The following is a 19,424-nucleotide window of genomic DNA, read 5'->3' as shown; positions in this document are numbered from 1 at the left end:
AAGAATTTCTAAGACATGCTAATTGATTGCATTTTTATTACTAATGGTGTTTTCTAGAAGTAGAATTTAATATTCTCTGTATTTTACATCCATAATCTACAGCTAACCTTTCCCACTATTCTCCTAAATAAAGTCTCCATTCCATTTTGTCCAGTATCTACACTTAATGCTCATACATCATGGCATACCCTTTTCACTCCTTACTATTGATCAAAATAATACCCTGCTCAAATGCTGATAAAACATAAATCATCCTAGTGATTCCTTATATTGTTCTCCCTTTTTTTGTATTTTTTTTTTTTTTACTGGAATTCTCTTCCATTTATCTCAGTAGGTCCAATCTCACTTATACATCAAGGAAACTATTCAAATGTCAATTCCACAAATTATTCTCTCATCTCTCTGGCCCCAGTCAATATTCTCTTCCTTTAAAGTCCCAGATTAATTTAACTACACCTCACTTACAGCAGTTAATTCTTTCTCTCTGGTTTCGTCAAAATTTATGTGGCTCCTTTGGCTCCTTTATAAGGCTCAAAGTTCTTGGAGTATGCCATCCGTATCTCACTGGCATCCCCATCTCAAGGATGTCTTGAACATAGCACATGGATGGGTAGGTCTGCAACGCTCACCCTTGACCAGGCCTTGTAGATAACAGACCACCCATGTCCACAGACGGGCTATCTTTTCTGCGTAAAGAGCTTTGTTGAGGTAGAATTTATACACCATAAAATTCACCCAATTGTCTGTGTACAGTGTGTCTCTGTGATTTTTAATAAATTTATAGAGTTGGACAACCATCATCCCAATCCAGTTTTAGAATTTATCATCCCAAAAAGTTCACTCATGCCCATTTACACCTGGCTCCCACCCCCAGTTCCAGTCAATTTCCGATCCGTTTGTCTCAATGGATTTGCCTTTTCTGGACATTTCATATGGAGAGAATTACACATATATAGGCTTTTGGGTCTGGTTTCCTCTCAATTATCACACTGTCTTTGAGGTTTCTGTCTGTATAGATGAGTCAGTAGTTTGTGTGCTTTTTATTGCTTTATCCAACAGTTGATAAGCATTTGGATTGTTTGCAGTTTGCAGCAGTTATGAGTAATGATGCTATGAAATTTGCATACAAGTCTTTAGTGGACATACTCGTATGCTTTATTTCTCGGGGGTAGATTCCTAAGAGCCAAATTGCTGGGTTCATACCATAAATGTATATTTAACTTTTTAAAAAACTGCCTATTTTCTATGGTGGCCACATCATTTGACATCCTTACTAGCAGTATGTGAGGATTCGTTTCTCCACATTCTTGCTGTTAATTGGTGGTGGTGTTGTTATTGTCATTCCAGGGGGTGTGGGGTAGCATCTCATGTGGATTTTTTTTTTTTTTTTAAGATTTTATTGGGGAAGGGGAACAGGACTATACTGGGGAACAGTGTGTACTTCCAGGACTTTTCCAAGTCAAGTTGTTGTCCTTTTCGATCTTAGTTGTGGAGGGTGCCGTTCAGCTTCAAGTTGTTGTCCTTTCAGTCTTAGTTGTGGAGGGCGCAGCTCAGCTCCAGGTCCAGTTGCCGTTGCTAGTTGCAGGGGCACAGCCCACCATCCCTTGCGGGAGTCGAACTGGAAACCTTGTGGTTGAGAGCCCATGCTCCAACCAACTGAGCCATCCGGGAGCTCAGCGGCAGCTCAGCTCAAGGTGCCGTGTTCAATTTTAGTGTTCAATTTTAGTTGCAGGCGCGCAGCCCACCATCCCCTTGCAGGAGTCGAGGAGTCGAACCGGCAACATTGTGGTTGAGAGCCCGCGCTCCAACTAACTGAGCCATCTGGACACCCAGGAGCTAAGTGGCAGCTCATTGACTTCATTCTAGTTGAGGAGGGCACACCTCACTGGCTCATATGGGAATCGAACCGGCAGCCCCGTTGCCCAGACCTCGTGCTCTAACCAACTGAGTCACCCGTCTGCCCCTCATGTGGTTTTAATGGCATGTTTCTAATGACTAGTGATGGGAAATTTTTACCATGTTTATTATTCATTTATCTTTGGGGAAGTATCTATTCAAATCTTTTGCCCACTTTTTGATGCAAGTTTATCTTTTTCTTGAGTTGTAAGAGTACTTTAAATATTTCAGATACAAATCCATTATCAGATATAAAATTTGCAAATATTTTCTTCCAATCTGTGGCTTATTTTAATGCTGCCTTTTAAAAAGCAAACATTTTTAATTTTCAGGTACTATTTATCAATTATTTCTTTTGAGGATTGTGCTTTCTGATGTCAGAGCAAAGAAGTCTTTGCCTAACCTAACATAGCAATAATTTTTTCTTGTGTTTTCTTTTAGGAGTTTTATAGCTTTAGCTGTTACATTTAGGCCTATGCTCCATTTGGAGTTAATTTTTGTGTATTGTGTGAACAGTCCAATTTCCCCAGCATTATTTGTTGAAAAAACTTTCCTTTGCCTTGGCAATTTTATTGAAAATCAACTGATCATCTAAGGGCTTAAATTCCATTCCATTGATCTCTATGCCTATTCTCACACCAATAATATTGTCTTTTTTTTCCTTTTAATTAAAATTCATTGGGGTGACCATGGTTAGTAAAATTATGCAGGTTTCAAGTGTGTAATTCTGTAATACATCAATCATCTATATATCAAATTGTGTGTCCACCACCCAGAGGCAGTTCTCCTTCCATCACCATATATTTGACGCTGTCTACCTTTATCTATCTTAATACTGTGTTTTATAGTACATTTTGAAACTGGGTAGTGTAATTTCTCCAATTTTCTTCTTTTTCAAAACTGCTTTGACTATTATATTTTATTCCATAAGGACCAGCTTGTCAATTTCTATATATAAAACAAGCCTGTTAAGATTTTGAGAGATTGTCAAATCCATAAATCAATTAGAGAATTGCCATCTTAACAACATTGCACCTTCCAGCCGATGAACATGGAATGTCAATTTCTCTCAGCCATTTTAAGTAGTTTTCCGTGTACCGGTCTTATACCTCTTTTATTACATTTATTCCTAAGTATTTTATTCTTTGTGATGCTATTGAGAATGAAATTGTATTCTTAATGCTATTTTTGGACTGTTAATTTGTAGTATATAGAAATGCTTTTCAAAATTTTTGATCATGTTTCCTGAGACTGTAGTAAACTCATTTGTTAATTCTAGTATAGTGCTTATTTGTGTGTGTATATGATTTCTTTAAGATTTTTACATACAGGATAAGGTTATCTATGAATAAAAATAATTCTACTTCTTCCTATTGAATCTGATGCCTTTTATTTCTTTTACTGCACTGGTTAAAACTCCAGTAAAAATTTGAGTAGAAGTTGTGAGAACAGATATCCTTACCTTGTTCTTAATCTTAGGGTGAAAGCATTCAGTTTTACACTTAAGTATGACATTAGTGGTAGGTGTTTTATAGGTGCTCTTTATTAGGTTGAAGAAGTTCCCTTCTAATCTTACTTTTTTGAGTTTTTATCATTAATGTGTGTTGGATTTTGTGAAATGTTTTATATTGAGATTGTATGTGACTTTTGTCCTTAAGTCTATTAATATAGTGTTTTACATTGATTTTTTTTTAATGTTAAACCAATCTTGCATTCACGGTATATAATCCCTCAGGTATTGCTGGATTTGATTTGCTAACACTTTGACTGATCTATAGCTTTCTTTTCTTGTATGTCTTTATCTGAATTTGGTATCAGGGTAATAAATATCTTCATAAAATGAGTTGAGACATGGTCTTTTCTTCTATTTCACGAAGAGTTTGTGTATGATTGCATCGATTCTTCCTTAAATATTTGATTGAATTCACCAGTGAATCCATCTGGGCCTGGGTTTTTCTCTGGTAATATTTTACAGTATTAATTTCTTTACTTGTTATAGTCTGTTATGGGTTGAATTATGTCACCCAAAAAGACATGTTTAAGTCTTAATCCCCAGTGCTTCAGAATGTGTTCATATTTGGAAACAGGGTCACTGCAGATGTAATTAGTCAAAATGAGATCATATTGGAGTAGGCTGAGCTCTTAATCCTTTATGACTGGTGTCCTAATAAGAAGAGCAGACATGTGAGGGGAGAATGCGATGTGTTGATGGAGACAGAGACTGAAGTTGATGGAGCTGCAAGCCAAAAAACACCAAGGACTGCCTGCAAACCACCAGACGCTAGAGTCAAGGAAGAAATCTCCCCTACAAGTTTCAGAGAGCTTAGTTCTATCAACACCTTGATCTTGGACTTCTAGCCTTCAGAACTGTTAAGACATAAATTTCTGTTGTTTTAAACCACCTAGTTTATAGTACTTTGTTATGGCAGCCCTAGGAAATGAATATAAACTCTTTTCAGATTTTTTTCTTAATTCAGTTTTGGCAATTTGTGTTTTCCTAGGAATTTTCCCAATTCATTTACATTGTCTAATTTGGCATAAAATTATTCGTAGTCCCTTATAATTTTGGTAGAGTGGGTAGTGACGTATAGCTTTCATTCCTGATTTTGGTAATTTGTGTCTTCTCTGTTTTGCTTAGCTTAATAAAGGTTTGTCAATTTTTTGATTTTTACAAAGAACCAACTTTTATTTTCGTTGATTTTTCTCAATTTTTCTCTTATTTACGTCATTAGTTTCCAGTGTGATTATTTCCTCCCTTTTGCTTGCTCTGGGTTTAAATTGATCTTATTTTTCCAATTTTTAAAGTGGAAGCCTAGAATATTGTGACTTTTCTATTATAGGTGTTTAAAGCAGTAAATACCCTTCAGATCACTGTTTTAGTTGTATATGTTTAGAAACATAAATTTCAATATGTTTTCATTTTATCTCAGTTCAAAACATTTTCTAATTTCCTTTGTTACTTTTTCTTTGGCCCATGAATAATTTCCCAATATTTGGGGAGTTTGCAAATTTCTTTCTATTGTATTCCTAATATAATTCCACTGTAACCAGACATATACTTTGCATGCCCCTAATCTTTTAAAACTTATTGAGACTTGTTTTATGACTTGCCATATGCAGTATCCTGGAGAATATACTTCCTAAAAAGAATATAAATCTTGCTGACATTAAGTACGGTGGTATATATGTCGAGTAGGTTGATAGTGTTATTTAAAGCTTCTATAGCCTTAGTGGTTTCCTGACTAGTTGTTCTAGCCATTATTGAGAGTAGGATACTGAAATATCAAATTCTTATTGTCTGTCTATTCCTCCATTCAATTCTATCAATTTTTGCTTCATGTATTTAGCGTTCTGTTGTTGGGTACAGGTATATTTCTACTTATTATATCTTCTTGAAGTATTGACCCTTTTATCATTATGAAATACCCGTATCTAGAAATATGTCTTGTCTTGAAGTCTTTTTTGTCTGCTATCAGTATAGCCACTGCAAATCAATTATGGTTAGTTTGCGTGGTCTACCACTGTTAAGTATTGTTGTTAATGTTATTATCATAATACGTGGTACAACTTTGTACTTATATAGTGTTTAAATTTTCCTTGAATTAGCTTGCAAGCTTTTCACAAGAAAGCTATAAATTCTTTTATCAGTTTATACATCCTTTGGTATAGTGTTGGGCATAAAAATAAATAATCCATTAAAAGTAGACACCCCAACAAGCTCCTCTTTAAAAAAATAATCCAGTTGTGTTATTTGCGCATGGCATTATTACCTGACATTCTCTCACTTTGACACCAGGTTTTGAAAGAATGATACTCATCTGCCTTCCTAACAGTTCCAGTCCTAGCTTTATAAACTGTACAAAGATTGTTACTACAACTCCTCTGGACATAAGAACCACATTTTAGGAACATTCCTTTAAGTCACATGGCTTATTCCCAGGTATTATTGCTGTCCTGCAAACGTTTGATATAATAAAAACAGAACATTGGTCAGACCATTAGATAGGTCTCAAATATTAAACACAATGTGCATAATACTGCTTTTTCTCATGATTAACATACATGAATACTTTTGAGCTTTTAAGAATCATTATCTTACAAAGCAATGCAACAACTGGGTTAACTTTTGTGTTAAAGGACTTATGGCATTGAGTCTTTGATATTTGTAAGCCTTGCTCTGTGAAAGGATGCTGTTGACTGCCTCATGTGTTAATGTTTAAGATACACAATTATTAATCAAGTGATGTTTGTCAATTTAAATGGGACTTAAGTGTGATACATGTTGATTTCAATAGGAACTTAAAAAAAAGTCTTCTCCGTAAGTCATATAGGACAAAAAAGTCATTTTTAAAAAGGTAAGCTTTTTCTGTCCTCTCGAATTTCTATGAATTTTTTTCACTGATATTTGAAATTGAATATAATTTTCTAAGTATGTTCTTAATCCTTACATATAATGACATTTTAATGAGACTACTGTATTGAGACTTCTTGATTTGTGGCTCCCTTAAAATCACTTCTGTATTTGATGTATTAAGGACAAGAAAAATGATGCAATTATAGAAAGGTGTAAAGGGTGTTAGAGAATAGGAGATAGGATTAGTATTAATTGAATTGATGCATATGATCATGGATCACGAGGATAAATGAGGACCCCTTCTTTTTGAGAAATTACATTAAATTTTTTCCTAGGGAAATACATAAAATACTTCCATAGGCAATTCACCTTTCAGCCTCTTGTTCAACTGACTTTCTATCTCCAAGAATGCAGTCTGTCATTGTCAGCCAAACTTTCTGATCAGTACACTGTTTTTACAAGGGGTAAACTGTAAGGCCCAAGGAACATATACTTGCAAATTGCTGAGAATCTTCTTTATCACTTGAAAGTCTGTTATATACATGAGCCAATTTTTCATTGAAATGTCAAATTCTAAAATAAAATTTCCACGAAGAGTCCCTGCAGTACTTAACAAAAGATAACCAAAACTCTTCTGATTTAGGCAGTTTTTAAGTAGAACAAGCTAAATACAGATGCCACAACTTCCAATAAATAACAGAGCAGCATAAAACCACCTGCATTTGGATTCCTCTTTGGAAAAGGCATATCTTCCCCCTAGTTATTAGAAATTCCGTACCAACTAATAAAATAGTTTTCTCATATTGTAGGAAATAAATACAGCACTACAGCATTTAATTTAACCAGACTCTACAACTAATCGTAAACTTTGTTGCACAGAAGCAGAACCCATAATTAAAATTGCATCAAATGACATATTAACTGAAATACTTAACACCTCAAGCTCTTAAATGGGCAAACAGACTAAGAAATACAGTCTCAGACCTAAGCTTTGGGGAGTGAAAACTACACCCATGACCTTATTTGCTGGCCTACTTTGTAACCGTTGGGTTCTGCCCTGAGATAGACAGCTCTCAGGCTGTCTGCAGATAACATAAAGGTGGAAGTGTCTCTCACACTATCTACTCCACAAGCAGCATCCGTCTCCTCCACGCGGCAGGTCAGCAGCTTGCAGCAGGGCTGGGGCCTGGAAGGACAGTGTCACAGCTGCGACGCGGCCCACTGGCTGCTTCTCCCCTTGTCTGGTCCCTTCAACGCAGGCCACTTGTTTGCTTTAAGCCAGATAGAGCAAAGAGTTACTTATGGCAGGGAGAAGCACGTTTCACTCCGGTTTTGCAGGATGAGTCGCGGGTACAAGCTCTCCACGCTATGCCCTCGGAGCCTTCTCTCTGCCACCGCAGCCACAGGCGGCCTAAAAAAAAAATCCAGCCCGTGCGCAACTGAGCATGCGCCGCGGCCAGCCGGCCCAATTTACGGGCCTTCCCTCCTCCACCCGGGCCGCGCAGGCCGCGTAGTAAGGTCGCCCACGCTCTCTCCTCGGCGCCCAACAGGCCGCGGGGACCCGCAGTTTCCAGGAGCAGCGCCCGTGCGTGATGACGCACGTACGCGCGCGAAGACGTGAGGACGCCGGCGGGCCGTAGAGAGCGTGAGTTTTCGCGTCTGTGTGGTGCCGTTCTCAGCGTTGGTCCCGCGCAGCGTCTTTCGCCTTTTACCGGGGCCGTGGCACCGGCCGCGAGGCGGGAAGCGGGGGGTGGCTGGCGGCATCTCCCGAGGGGTCGGGATGGGGGTGGGGACCCGGTGGGGATTGGCGGCTGTAGCTTCCGCATCTTAGGCGCTCTGGGGGAGGTGGCTGGAGGGCGGGGAGGGCGCTTCCTGGAGCGACTCCGCGGGAGTCGTCTTCCCCGTCACGCCCCCCACCCCGGTGTCTGCTGGAGGCCGACCGCAGCCCTCGGAGCGTGGGCTGAGCTCTGGGCGAGTTGTGAAGGATTGCTTTTGCAAGCAGGAAGTTTAAAGCGACGTTGCATCAGCAACAGCTTGCAGTTTCAGGTGCTCTTGGAACAACAGTAACTGGATGTTCTCCGAACAAGTGGTGTGGCAAACACAACCCTAATTTAAGTTGTGGTATTTCTCTTAATAGGGGATATGGAAATCCACCTAAGTTGAATGTAACCCTTTTCGGCCCAGACCTTAAAAACCTCCAAAACCGGATCCCATGCTCATTTGCTTTTCCGAACTTAGCATAAACTTTTTCGAAGACTCAGAGTGCTGTCAGGATAAATAATTGCTTATTTAAGGTTGAGTCATCTATATGTGGAGGTTCCTTTGCCGTACACTCCGTGACAGCTGGATTTTCCTCCATTTTTCCCCCCTTTGGAATCGCTTCTTAAAAGTCTGTCTAATGTCTCACATTTATATGTCCTTTTTTTGTTGTTGGTTCTAATAAACTTGAAAGCCTTTTAATTTGCTGCTGGTGTGGCAGGGCTTGGGAAAGGTAATCACACAAAGAGAAAGAGCAGTGCGTTGGGTTCCTAAATTGTCCAAAGACTACTAGCGTCACCATCACCTGGGAACTTGTTGCAAATGCAAATTTTGGGGTCTGACCCCAGACTTACTGAATCAGAAATTTATTTTAAGAAGACTTAACAGTTGTTCCCGGTGCACCTGGGTGCTAAAGTTTGGGAATTACTGGCATAGTGATAACAGCCATTTTGGAGTCACAGAATGGAATTTTACGGAATGGAATGAAGAGGGTAGAGTAGAAAACTGACGCTAAGCCTTAGCCTAACAGCTGAGCAGGGTTCTGGAGCAGTGACTTGCAAGCAAACAACAAGGCTGAAGATGTTTCCATCCTTATCTTTCTTTCCCATTTGTCATAGGGCTCTGCGATAGATAGCAGAGAAGCCCTCCTTCTACCCAGTCTCCATACCTCTGGTTTCTGGAAGCATCACAGACAAGATAACGTCCTCCCAACCTTAATTTCCTCTTGCATAAAGTAGGAGTCATGGTGTGTGACTACCTCAGGACATTGAATGAAACAAAATAAAGTGCAAAACATGTCCACCATGTTAGGCATAGAGGCTCGAATAACTGCCACATGTTGGACTGGGACCAGGTAGTTACCACCGCAAACCTCACCTTATTCATTTCCTCATTGTTACGAATGAGGTAGTTTTGTTATTTCCTAACTGCATTGCTTTTCATTTTAAATGATCAAAGATGCTGAAGTGAAGAGTCAACGCTTTCACATTATTATGAATGAGAGAAGGCAAATACCTGGAGAAAGTTAAAACTCTAAACCTGGTTAAAAAAAAAAAAAAGCCACTATCTTTAGTTTTATTACCATAACACAGCAACTTCCATAAGATTTTTTTGGGTGCTTATTGAAAGGTCAGGGGCTGATTAAGTATCTTTAGTTAGTTAACAGGGATAGTCAGTTATAGAAGGGAACAGTGTTACAGGAGATGAGACCTCAGTAACAACATGCACCGAAGTATAAGAAAATACTGTTAGCTCTGAAATACTTATTATTTTTCAGTATGGATCCTTAATGATAGTGATGTAAATGATGTTGGATCTGTCGACAATTTCTGGGTGTGGGCCGGGATCATGTCTTGTGAGACTGAAGAATGGAAACCTGGACCAGGGAGAGGCAAAAAGTTGTAAAGGAAGATAGTTTATAAGAGGCAGGAGAGGAGGTTGCAGCTCCCGAGCGGGTGGGGTACCCGAAACTGGGAAGCCCAGTGACTGAGGCAAAAGCTCTTACTTTTATACCTTCCCTTACCTGCTTGGGGAAGAGGGCTGGAGCCTTCTAATGGAATTCATCTCTCAGGTTTGTCCTGTTTGCCCATCCTGAAGGGATTAATGAAATAACCCATTCTTATCTATCAGATCTGTTCCTTTGTCCGGCCAAAAGGGACTTGAGATAATTTATTAACCTCAAGGCGCTGTCTCGTATCTTTGTCCTGGAGTGAGGGAGACATTCTAGAACCTGGAGTTTCAGGATAAGGCTACTTTTTTGTTTATTCCACCAGGGACTCCCCTGTCTTCCTAGCAACATGCTAACTAACCTGTCTCAATCCCCCCTCTGAAGACGTAACCCTAACTGCTGTTAAGGAATAGGGGCGATGGATGACTGCTCTGGCTACTTCCGGCTGAGGAGGAGCGTAGTAGAAAGAGACCAGCAGCTAGGGCTTGTCCAGAGTTCTATCTAAGGGTCCCTGGTAGATGAACAAGTCCAGATGAGGATGTTGTCTTGTAGGCCATCTAGCCAACCAGTGGGTAGTCTGTAAGCTGAGACGCATTGTACGCAACAGCATGAGGTAATATCTATAATAATGGATAAAAGACAAATGAGAAAAGTTTCTTTAAGTCCCGCTAAACTGGGAAGCCAGGAAATAAGGAAGGCAAAGAATCTTGTTTTTAGTTTAATATTGGAAACTATATTATGAATTTGGTGAACTTGAATTAACTGAATTATCAGAGAGATTGATACAGCGTAACCCTTTAAAATTTTTACATCCTTGATTGTGTTTGACAAGTAGATAATCTGCGGCAGCTCTGTTTGAGAACTCTTTTTCTGACCTGTCGTAACTCTTGTCTCATGGCATGGGTAACCTGTGAGGTAGATTAAAGAACTGGTTGGAGCAGCCAGTGAAACTAACACATTGATTAATCAGTCGGAGTTATGGCTCTTTTTTCTTTACTCAGTTCTAGTATTTGGGTGAGAGCTGTTAGCTCAGCTAGTTGTGTGCTGGCCCTAGAGGGAAGGCTTGTATTTTCTAAGATATTATGTAGAGTAACTACAGCATATCCAGCCTTTTGTATGTCATTTTTATAAAAGAACTCTCATCAGTGAAGAGAGTCCAATCTGGGTCGTCTAGGGGTGTTTTTTGTAAATCTGCTCTAGCAGTATAGGTTTGTATTAAAACTATTGACAGTTCAGTTTCCTCCATCTCTGGGAGGAACGTGGCAGGATTAAGGGTGGAGCAAGTCTGTATTTGGATTACAGGACTTTCTAATAAGAGGGCCTGATACCACAGGAGGAGGCTATCAGTGAGCCAGTGACTATTATTAGTATTTAAAAGTTCTCGAATGTGATGCGGGGCAAAGACAGGTAAGTCCTGTGCCATTGTGAGCTTGGTGCCTTCAGAAATGAGGAGGGTAGCTGTAGCTATGGCCCACAGGCAAGCTGGCCAGCCCTGTGCTACGAGGTATAGACCAATGATAAGAAAAAGGCTGAGTAAAATGAGCCCAAATCTGGGGGCTGTCTTTATCTTTACAACCAAGCTGTTTTCTGGAGGAAAAAGGTCCAGAGTGAGCAGTTGAGACAGAATAAATGGCTTCTATATCAATTAGGAAATTAATAGGCTTACCTGCCACATCAGGGTCACCCGCAGTTTTACCCCCTGGGATGAGAATAGCTTGGGAGCCTCTGGGAACTGCAGGCCCAACAGTGATGACAGCCATTTTGGGGGAGGAAGTTGGTCCTTGCTCCCTTCAGAACAATGGGTACTCCCTCCTGTAGTGCCCTTTAGTCTGTATAGCGGGCAGGGCTGTTTTGGAGGATTAGAAATCCAGTGATCTGGGGTTGTATATCCAGAGTAGGCTCTTTTATCTGGCGCTTTCTCTCTGGGGCTTTTGGGGTGCCTTGAGGTGGCTTCAGCCCTGGATTGTCTATAACTGTGGCCAAAAGTCTGGCACGTCTCTGGTCTCCTCCTCTCGTCTCACTGTTCCTTTATTCCTTGTTTTTCTGTCTTGGTTGTTAAAGACATTTACACAGATTCCGGGCCTTCTCTAGGATCTGAGCCACTTAATCAGGGATGTAGCGGTGGGCCAGAACTGTTAGAATTCCCTGCCAGTTAGGGGAAAAGATCAGGCTAATCTTCCTTATATTGGCCTGTAGCTGATACCGAGGAGGACACATGAGCTCTAGCAGTTCGAAAATATAGAAGTTAACTATTAGCAAAACAATTTTTAGATTTAGTTTTTGAATAACCAAGGACCTGATTGAGAAAATAGAAAACATAGAAAATTGTTTTGGTGACATATATAATGTTTGCTTTTTTAGGTAGAAAACTTTTTCATAATGCCAGTAGCGGACCAATAGTCTAACAAACTTTATCTTAGTAGAGAGAGAAAACTTAACTTTTATTTTGTACCAGCTTACTTTTGACCTTTAAATTTACTTAATTACATTTAGTTTAACTGTATATGACTCTCAAAACTTCTCACAAACCTTCTACAACTTTCCCAGTCCCTCTTAGTTTGTCTCTTTTCACTCATTCAGAAATAACCATCTTTAGGACAAACTGTTTTCTTTCAATACCTTCAAAAATGTATTTCCATACCTTACACCTTCCTTGAAAACACACACTATTTTCTTCCATATTAGAATCCATAACCTGTAGAACCTTAATTTTTACTGACAACCAAAAGCAAGCAATTAGCACTTCCACTGGCAAATCCAGGGATATATTTGGCAACCTTTAAAAGCATAGGCTTTTGTAATAAAATATAAGATATATTTATTAACAGATCTTAATTTATGTCTTAACATTCCTGTGAACAGGAAGCTAGAAATAGATGAACTTAGACCTGCCTAATAATTAACACCTCAGCATTTTGTTATTTTGAACTATCTAGATAATTAAGCTAAATTCTGTAACAGAGGTAACATGACTTTAAAAGTCGGCTCACTTAGAATGTTGGTACTCTGGGACTCCCATCTAAAGGCGATTTCCCTTATAATGAATCCCACTGCGAGTGGTCCCTGCAGGACTTAGAATTAGAGCCGCAGAGTAAGGGGGTCGGGGGAGGATCTGGCTTGAGAATTAGTTGCTTGGTTTTTAAAAGTGCCACTTTTTTCCTTCAGTTACCTCAGCCTCAGGCATTCGTATTTATAGGTGGATTAGGAGATGGTGTTTGTTGAAGGGTCCACCTCAGGAGAGGAGGGTCCTGCTGGAGGTTTCTTTGGAGGAATCCCTTTAGGAGGCGGCTCCTTAGGGAGAGTCTCCTTAGAAGGAGTCTCCCTAGGACGAGTCCCCTGAACAGGAGTCCCCCCAGAAGAGGTCTCCCCAGGAGAGTCTCCTTAGAAGGAGCCTCCCTAGAAGGGGTCCCCCGAGGAGGAGTCCCCTTAGAAGAGGTCTCCTTAGGAGGAGGGAGGCAAGAGATCACGCCGGGTCAACTTGACATTTCTTATAGAGATCTGGGTTGTCCCTCAGGGCGAAAAAAGCCTGAACATACGGAACTTCTGACCATTTGCCCTCCTGTCTGCAAAACAGGTCTAGCTGCAGGATAGTCTTGTAATTAATACTTCCTCAGAAGGCCAAGTCTCCCCGTCTTCCAATGAGTATTTAGCCAAACGTCTGAACAAAAGAAAACCAGGCGCCGCTTCTTCAAAGTCTGAGGGTCAACTTTGTCCCAATGTGTCAAGATGCCGTTCAGGGGGGTGAAGGCGCGTGAGGGCTGATTGCCCATCGGAAAGGGAGGAAGAACAGAAAGGGGTCCCTTTGCAATTCATCTCCCACAACTTGCTCTAGGGCGTCCCCTAGACGTGTGGGCCACGGACATCGCACGACCGATTCCGGGGTGGGTGGGGAGACACGGCGCGCCAGCATTAGTCGTGCTTACCTGGGCAGCCCGGCCTGTGCCTCCGGTGGGCACCTGCCCTGTACCCGCCTGAACGTCTGGCGCTGGCCCACAGGCCGATAAAGGCTGCTAATGAGGTGCCTGAAAGTGGAGGGAGAATATACTTAAAGCTTGTAGGGAAGGCATATGGCCTAGGCGAGAGGGCGGGGAAGGAGGCCCTGAAGCCTGATATGTAAGGGGGCACAAAAAGGGGCATCTGAAGCCCCAAAAGGCTTCGGGCAAAGCTGTTTCCTTAAGGAAAAGCGAATCCGGAATATGTTGATCCTCCTTAAAAACTTTGCCTGGCGGTGGCAGAGGTGGCCTGGCAGGCCGTGCTCCTGCCGAGCTAGGGGCAGAGCCAGGTGGTAGAGACGCCGCTTTTTTTTCTGAGGTCCCCAGAAGAGTACAGCGATAGAACAGAGGAGATGAAAGATCAAGTCTCCAGAGAGAAATTATGCTGTACAAACACAGACCTCACTGGTGTTTGGATTTGTCTTGAGCTCGGCAGGTCCTAAATGACCTGTTCCAAGACCGGGTTATCTTGTCACGGGAGTTTTCAAGCGGTGGACACCCTACTGCCCATTTAACTGTCCGACCCATGCCCACAAAGGATGGCCAACAAAAGAGGTATAGGAAAGTGAGCAAGAGGTTTTGCGGTCCCCTAAAAGGGACTTGCCTCCTGGCTGGCTTGTTAAAATATGTTACTGGAGAGTGCTGAGGTGGTCTCACAGGGAAGGGACCCAGGACCTACGTCTCAAGAGCTAGGGAGAGACAGTGACAGGATGAAGGAACAGCAGAGACAAAGGCGTCATCCTGCTGACACCCTTACGGGCAGTCGGGCTAGGAAGGGACCAGAGGGACCTTTGGGACCCACCGTAGAGGAGCCACGACAAGGTCCCTCAGTTGTCCGCAAAGGCTCACAGTCCTGGCCATGTGCCAGTATTCAGTCTCCTCGTGGAAAGGAGGAATAGGAGAAAGTAATAGGGACGGGGAAGGAGCCTCCGAACAGCACCTTTAGGGGCAGTTGGGCTGATGGAAGACTCATGGGGCCTTTGGGACACACCGCAGAGTCCCGCAATTGCTGCCAAGTCCCGCGTGGTCAGAGTCCCGCAATTGCTGCCAAGTCCCGCATGGTCAGAGTCCCGCAATTGCTGCCAAGGGCCATTCACCCCAACCGCGCGCTGTCTTTGGGCTTCACTCCACCCGAGAGAGAAAGCAAGAGAGAAGGCAGTTGGACTGTGGCTGGCATTCCTCCAGTTCAGTGCCTGAGGGGATCAACCACAGCCCTTCTGCAAGACCTGTCCTCTGAGTCTTGAGAGTGACAGCCACACTTTTCACATTTAAACGGCTGTTGGAGGCCTGCTGTTTGATAGGAAAAAAAGGAGACAAAAAAAAAAATTGATGAAGGCCCATAGGGTGGGCAAGTAGAAAGGCACAGATAATATTTAGCTCTCTTTCAATCCCGGACAAGCCCCCAAATGATGTAAATCATGTGGGATCTGTCGACAGTTTCTGGGTGTGGGCCGGGATCATGTCTCCTGAGACTGAAGAATGGAAACCTGGACCAGGGAGAGGCAAAAAGTTGTAAAGGAAGATAGTTTATAAGAGGCAGGAGAGGAGGTTGCAGCTCCCGAGCGGGAGGGGTACCCGAAACTGGGAAGCCCAGTGACTGAGGCAAAAGCTCTTACTTTTATACCTTCCCTTACCTGCTTGGGGAAGAGGGCTGGAGCCTTCTAATGGAATTCATCTCTCAGGTTTGTCCTGTTTGCCCATCCTGAAGGGGTTAACGAAATAACCCATTCTTATCTATCAGATCTGTTCCTTTGTCCAGCCAAAAGGGACTTGAGATAATTTATTAACCTCAAGGCGTGGTCTCATATCTTTGTCCTGGAGTGAGGGAGACATTCTAGAACCTGGAGTTTCAGGATATGGCTGTTTTTTTGTTTATTCCACCAGGGACTCCCCTGTCTACTTAGCAACATGCTAACTAACCTGTCTCAATAGCAAAGTAAAAAATTTTATTTTTAGAAATGATGATACCTATGTATTTTTGTGTATATTTTAACAGAATACATGAGCATGGAAAATACTTCAAAGGAGTCATACCAGGTCATAATTTTGTTTTGTAATATGGGGCTGGGGATAAATAATCTGTACATTTATGTGAAGTTAGGTAAGTGCACGTATATGTAAACATTCTTTTAAAAAAATTAAAAAGATAGAAATGATGCTTTAAAAAGATAGATTTCCTTTTATGCTGCAGTTACGTTACCTAAGCAGTGGACCTCAGATATTTTAGCAGGGAACCCTGTTTAGCAGAATCTTAACCTGTAGTGCTCAGGAGCTGAGACGCTTTAAGATGAGAGGTGGCAGGACACAGCCTCCTGCTGGTGCACACCTTGCACCTCTTGCAGCCGCACTCTGAGGCCTGTCCCCAGAACCCGAGGCCTGTCCCCAGAACCCGAGGCATGTCCCCAGAACTTTGCATCTGTGAGATACAAATCCTAGGAGATAAGCTAAAAAAGTCATGGCATTAAACATTCTTGTGAGTGGGAGTCACGAACTTATTCTGAAGACAACACCCAAGGTTTTCAGCAATGGCAAATATACGTAGTGTAACTTCTCAGGCAGAGGAGTGAGTAATCCTTTTAAAAAAGAATTCAGCCTTCAGTCTGACCCATATTTTACAAAAGTAGGAGTCTATGCACATTTTTTTGAGAAATCTTTAAAGTTTTTTTTAGTCTCGCCAAGCTATGACAGCTGTATCACTGTTAAAGCTATTTAATATTTTAACTGGCTGTTGTTTAGCATTACAAATGACTCAAGGAAAAAGAAACAAGGAGTCAGTCAAAATACATTTCTTGTGTTTACTGTCCCTCGGTTTTTTATTGTATGAAAGCAGCTGCTTTGCATTTACATAGTAAAGGATTTTTCTTAACGAGTTAATTTTTAGTTAATAGCTTTCATAAGAAAAATAATTTCAAATGCTAAGTATTTGTTAGATTGTTATTAAGAGCAGAGAAGTAATATGGCATTGTCTTTTCTCAGACATTGAGGAGGGTTTCCTGGTGACAGCTGGAGTGTGGGGGAGGGGCAGTCACTTTCAGTCAACCAGCTGCTCTGTGGGACATCACCGATGGTGGTATCTCAAAGTCTGTGGATAATTTTGGCTGTATTCAGAAAAGAAAATGTATCAAATTTCTGGGAAGCAATAGATAGTGCGCAAGCGCCCTTTGGGATCTAAAGGATAGTCAACTGACAATGAGTGCATTCAGGTTTGCATGTCGGTGTTGTTTACCCATCAGTTTCTCGGACTTTGTTCCATGCACATCATAATTATAAAGCCGTGAAGCCTAGTTCCATGGTGGGGGAAAGGCTCATTATTTTACGGAGAAGAAGGGAGAATGGAAAACAAACTTTGGGGGTGTGCTGGGTGCTTTCAGGTAATAGGCGGTTTCATTTATTCTTCACAATGACTCCACGAAGTAAGCGAAGTTTTTCTCATCTATAGATAAAGAAGCTCAGCGGTCTCGGTGATAGGATTTGCCTGAGGCCACATACCAGTAAGGGATGGCATCCAGGTTTGACCGCGAATCTGGCTTCGGCTCCAGGAACGTTGCCATTGCAACAACAGCTGCTTCTCCATGGTGTTAACTTGCTTACGCATTTTTAATTCAAAGTCACAATATCAGGATAGTTATGAATGAAATTTATATACACATTACAATGACTTCAATTTTGTATAAATAATATATAGGGGACTGTGTGTGTACGTGTTGGCAGCTACTACTAATTTTGGATTTTTTTTTTCCCTTGAGAAAAATCTCTTGAGCATCAGTGTGAAAGATATTTTGCTGCATTTTTTTGTTACAAATACCAGCAACTTGGCAGTTAAGTGTGTTGTAATGAATCAGTTGTGATTCTAAGTTTGAACAAATGTAGAAATAAACGTTGTGTGTGCACACTGCCCAGGTGGTAGCAGAAGTCCCTTCCTACCAAAGTTTTCAAGATTTCCTCCTTTCTTTCAAGCCATGTGGATTTTGTATTAATAAGGAACCTTATAGACTTCTAAATTTCTAGCTTGTAGCTCTTATGTCCACTAAATGATGATTTAAAGCAAATCCTTTTATTTTTGTGAGATGGCACCACAGCTTTTGACTGTGAGTTTCATGCATCATTTCATCTTCTTCCCCATTACCCGGGATAATGCCTGCCCCAGTATTTTCTTTGTTTTTCTCTCTTCCCTCACACCCCATACAAAACTTTAAAACTTGTTTTTGCTATTTTTCTAAACATTCCATGCACCTTATATACAGTTCTAATACAGTTCTTTACCACACTCTAATGTTGCCGTTTGTGTGTCTGATTCTCCTTCTAGGCTGTGGTTGCCCAAAAGGACAGTGCTTCTCCCTCACTGGATGCTCAAATATTATTAAATAAAGGAATATAGACAGAGAGATATACAATTACATGCTTAATGCTTTTATTGCTGTAGTTTCACATTCGTTGGTTTCTTCTCTGAGCTCATGTGATGATTTATGTCTGTGAATGACTTGCATGATGGTTAAAAATGAAGAGGTGAACCTTTCTGCAGAAAAGCATACTGGATACTTCCATGTTACTTTCTAAGGCTATGAGATGGAAGAGGCTCTTATTCATTTTCTTTCTCTCGCTCTTCCTTCCTAACTTCCTTCCTTCCTTCCTTCCTTCCTTCCTTCCTTCCTTTTCTCTCTCTCTCTCTCTCTCTCTCTCTCTCTCTCTCTCTCTCTCTCTCTTTCTTTCTTTCTTGATGCATCTAATTGATTCATGGTCTGAAAGTTCTACTCAAAATTTTCATCAGGTGATATTTTTTTAAATATCTAGACTTATTTTCAATGGCATGCGAAGGCAGGTAGTACAGTGCTTTGAAAGTCACTTCAGTAATTAGAAGTTTCTTTAAAAACATAAACCTTGTATATAAATAGAAGACAAACTTTAGACCATGCGTTTTTCCTTTTGAAATAACATTCTTCATCCATCGTCCGAGTCTGCACACTAAGTCTCTGCCTTTGGGAGGACTTGGCCTTATTTATGCAGTGGTTAGCCGTGCATTCACACTCTTAGCTCTGTGCCCTTTTTCTTGAGGAATAGCTTGCCCGGAGCCGACCTTTGAAATACTGCTCAAATGTTTTTGGTTCTCCTAAGGGCTGGAGTGTTGTACTCAGTAGAAAATGAGAGCTAGGGATGCTTGGAAAAAAGCAGGATCTGCTTGCCAGCCCTCGGCAAATGCCTTAGTATTCTGGGTAGGGTTCTTTGACTATAAACAACAGAAATGAAGTTAAATTGGTTATCCAGATAACTTATTCAAGAACAAGAGATTGGAAGCATATGGGTAAGCACTGAGAATCGACAGAAAAACCAAACCACCAGGCCTTGGTAAGGACAGCAGCTAGGTGAGCTCTCAGGGTTTGAGTAGACTTTGTAGATCTGGAAAGTTTTTTAAGTTAATGCCCTGAGTATTGGCTCCAGAAGTCGTTGGTCTTCACACAAGTTTTAGATTCCAAGGAGA

The 19,424-nt window shown here is 41.3% G+C and overlaps 1 protein-coding gene across 1 annotated transcript in view; it reads left to right on the top strand.

Moving 5' to 3' along the window:
* Positions 1-7,765: 7,765 nt before the first annotated feature.
* RHBDD1 (rhomboid domain containing 1) overlaps positions 7,766-19,424 on the top strand; it is a 115,496-nt gene continuing 103,837 nt past the window's right edge. Inside the window, exon 1 of the mRNA XM_033112868.1 lies at positions 7,766-7,895. The gene's annotated coding sequence lies outside the window, so the exon portion shown is untranslated. The remainder of the gene's footprint in view (positions 7,896-19,424) is intronic.

This window comes from Rhinolophus ferrumequinum, chromosome 8, assembly GCF_004115265.2.
Source record: "Rhinolophus ferrumequinum isolate MPI-CBG mRhiFer1 chromosome 8, mRhiFer1_v1.p, whole genome shotgun sequence".
NCBI classification, from domain to species: Eukaryota; Metazoa; Chordata; class Mammalia; order Chiroptera; family Rhinolophidae; genus Rhinolophus; species Rhinolophus ferrumequinum.
This window is presented reverse-complemented; position numbering and strand designations above follow the sequence as displayed.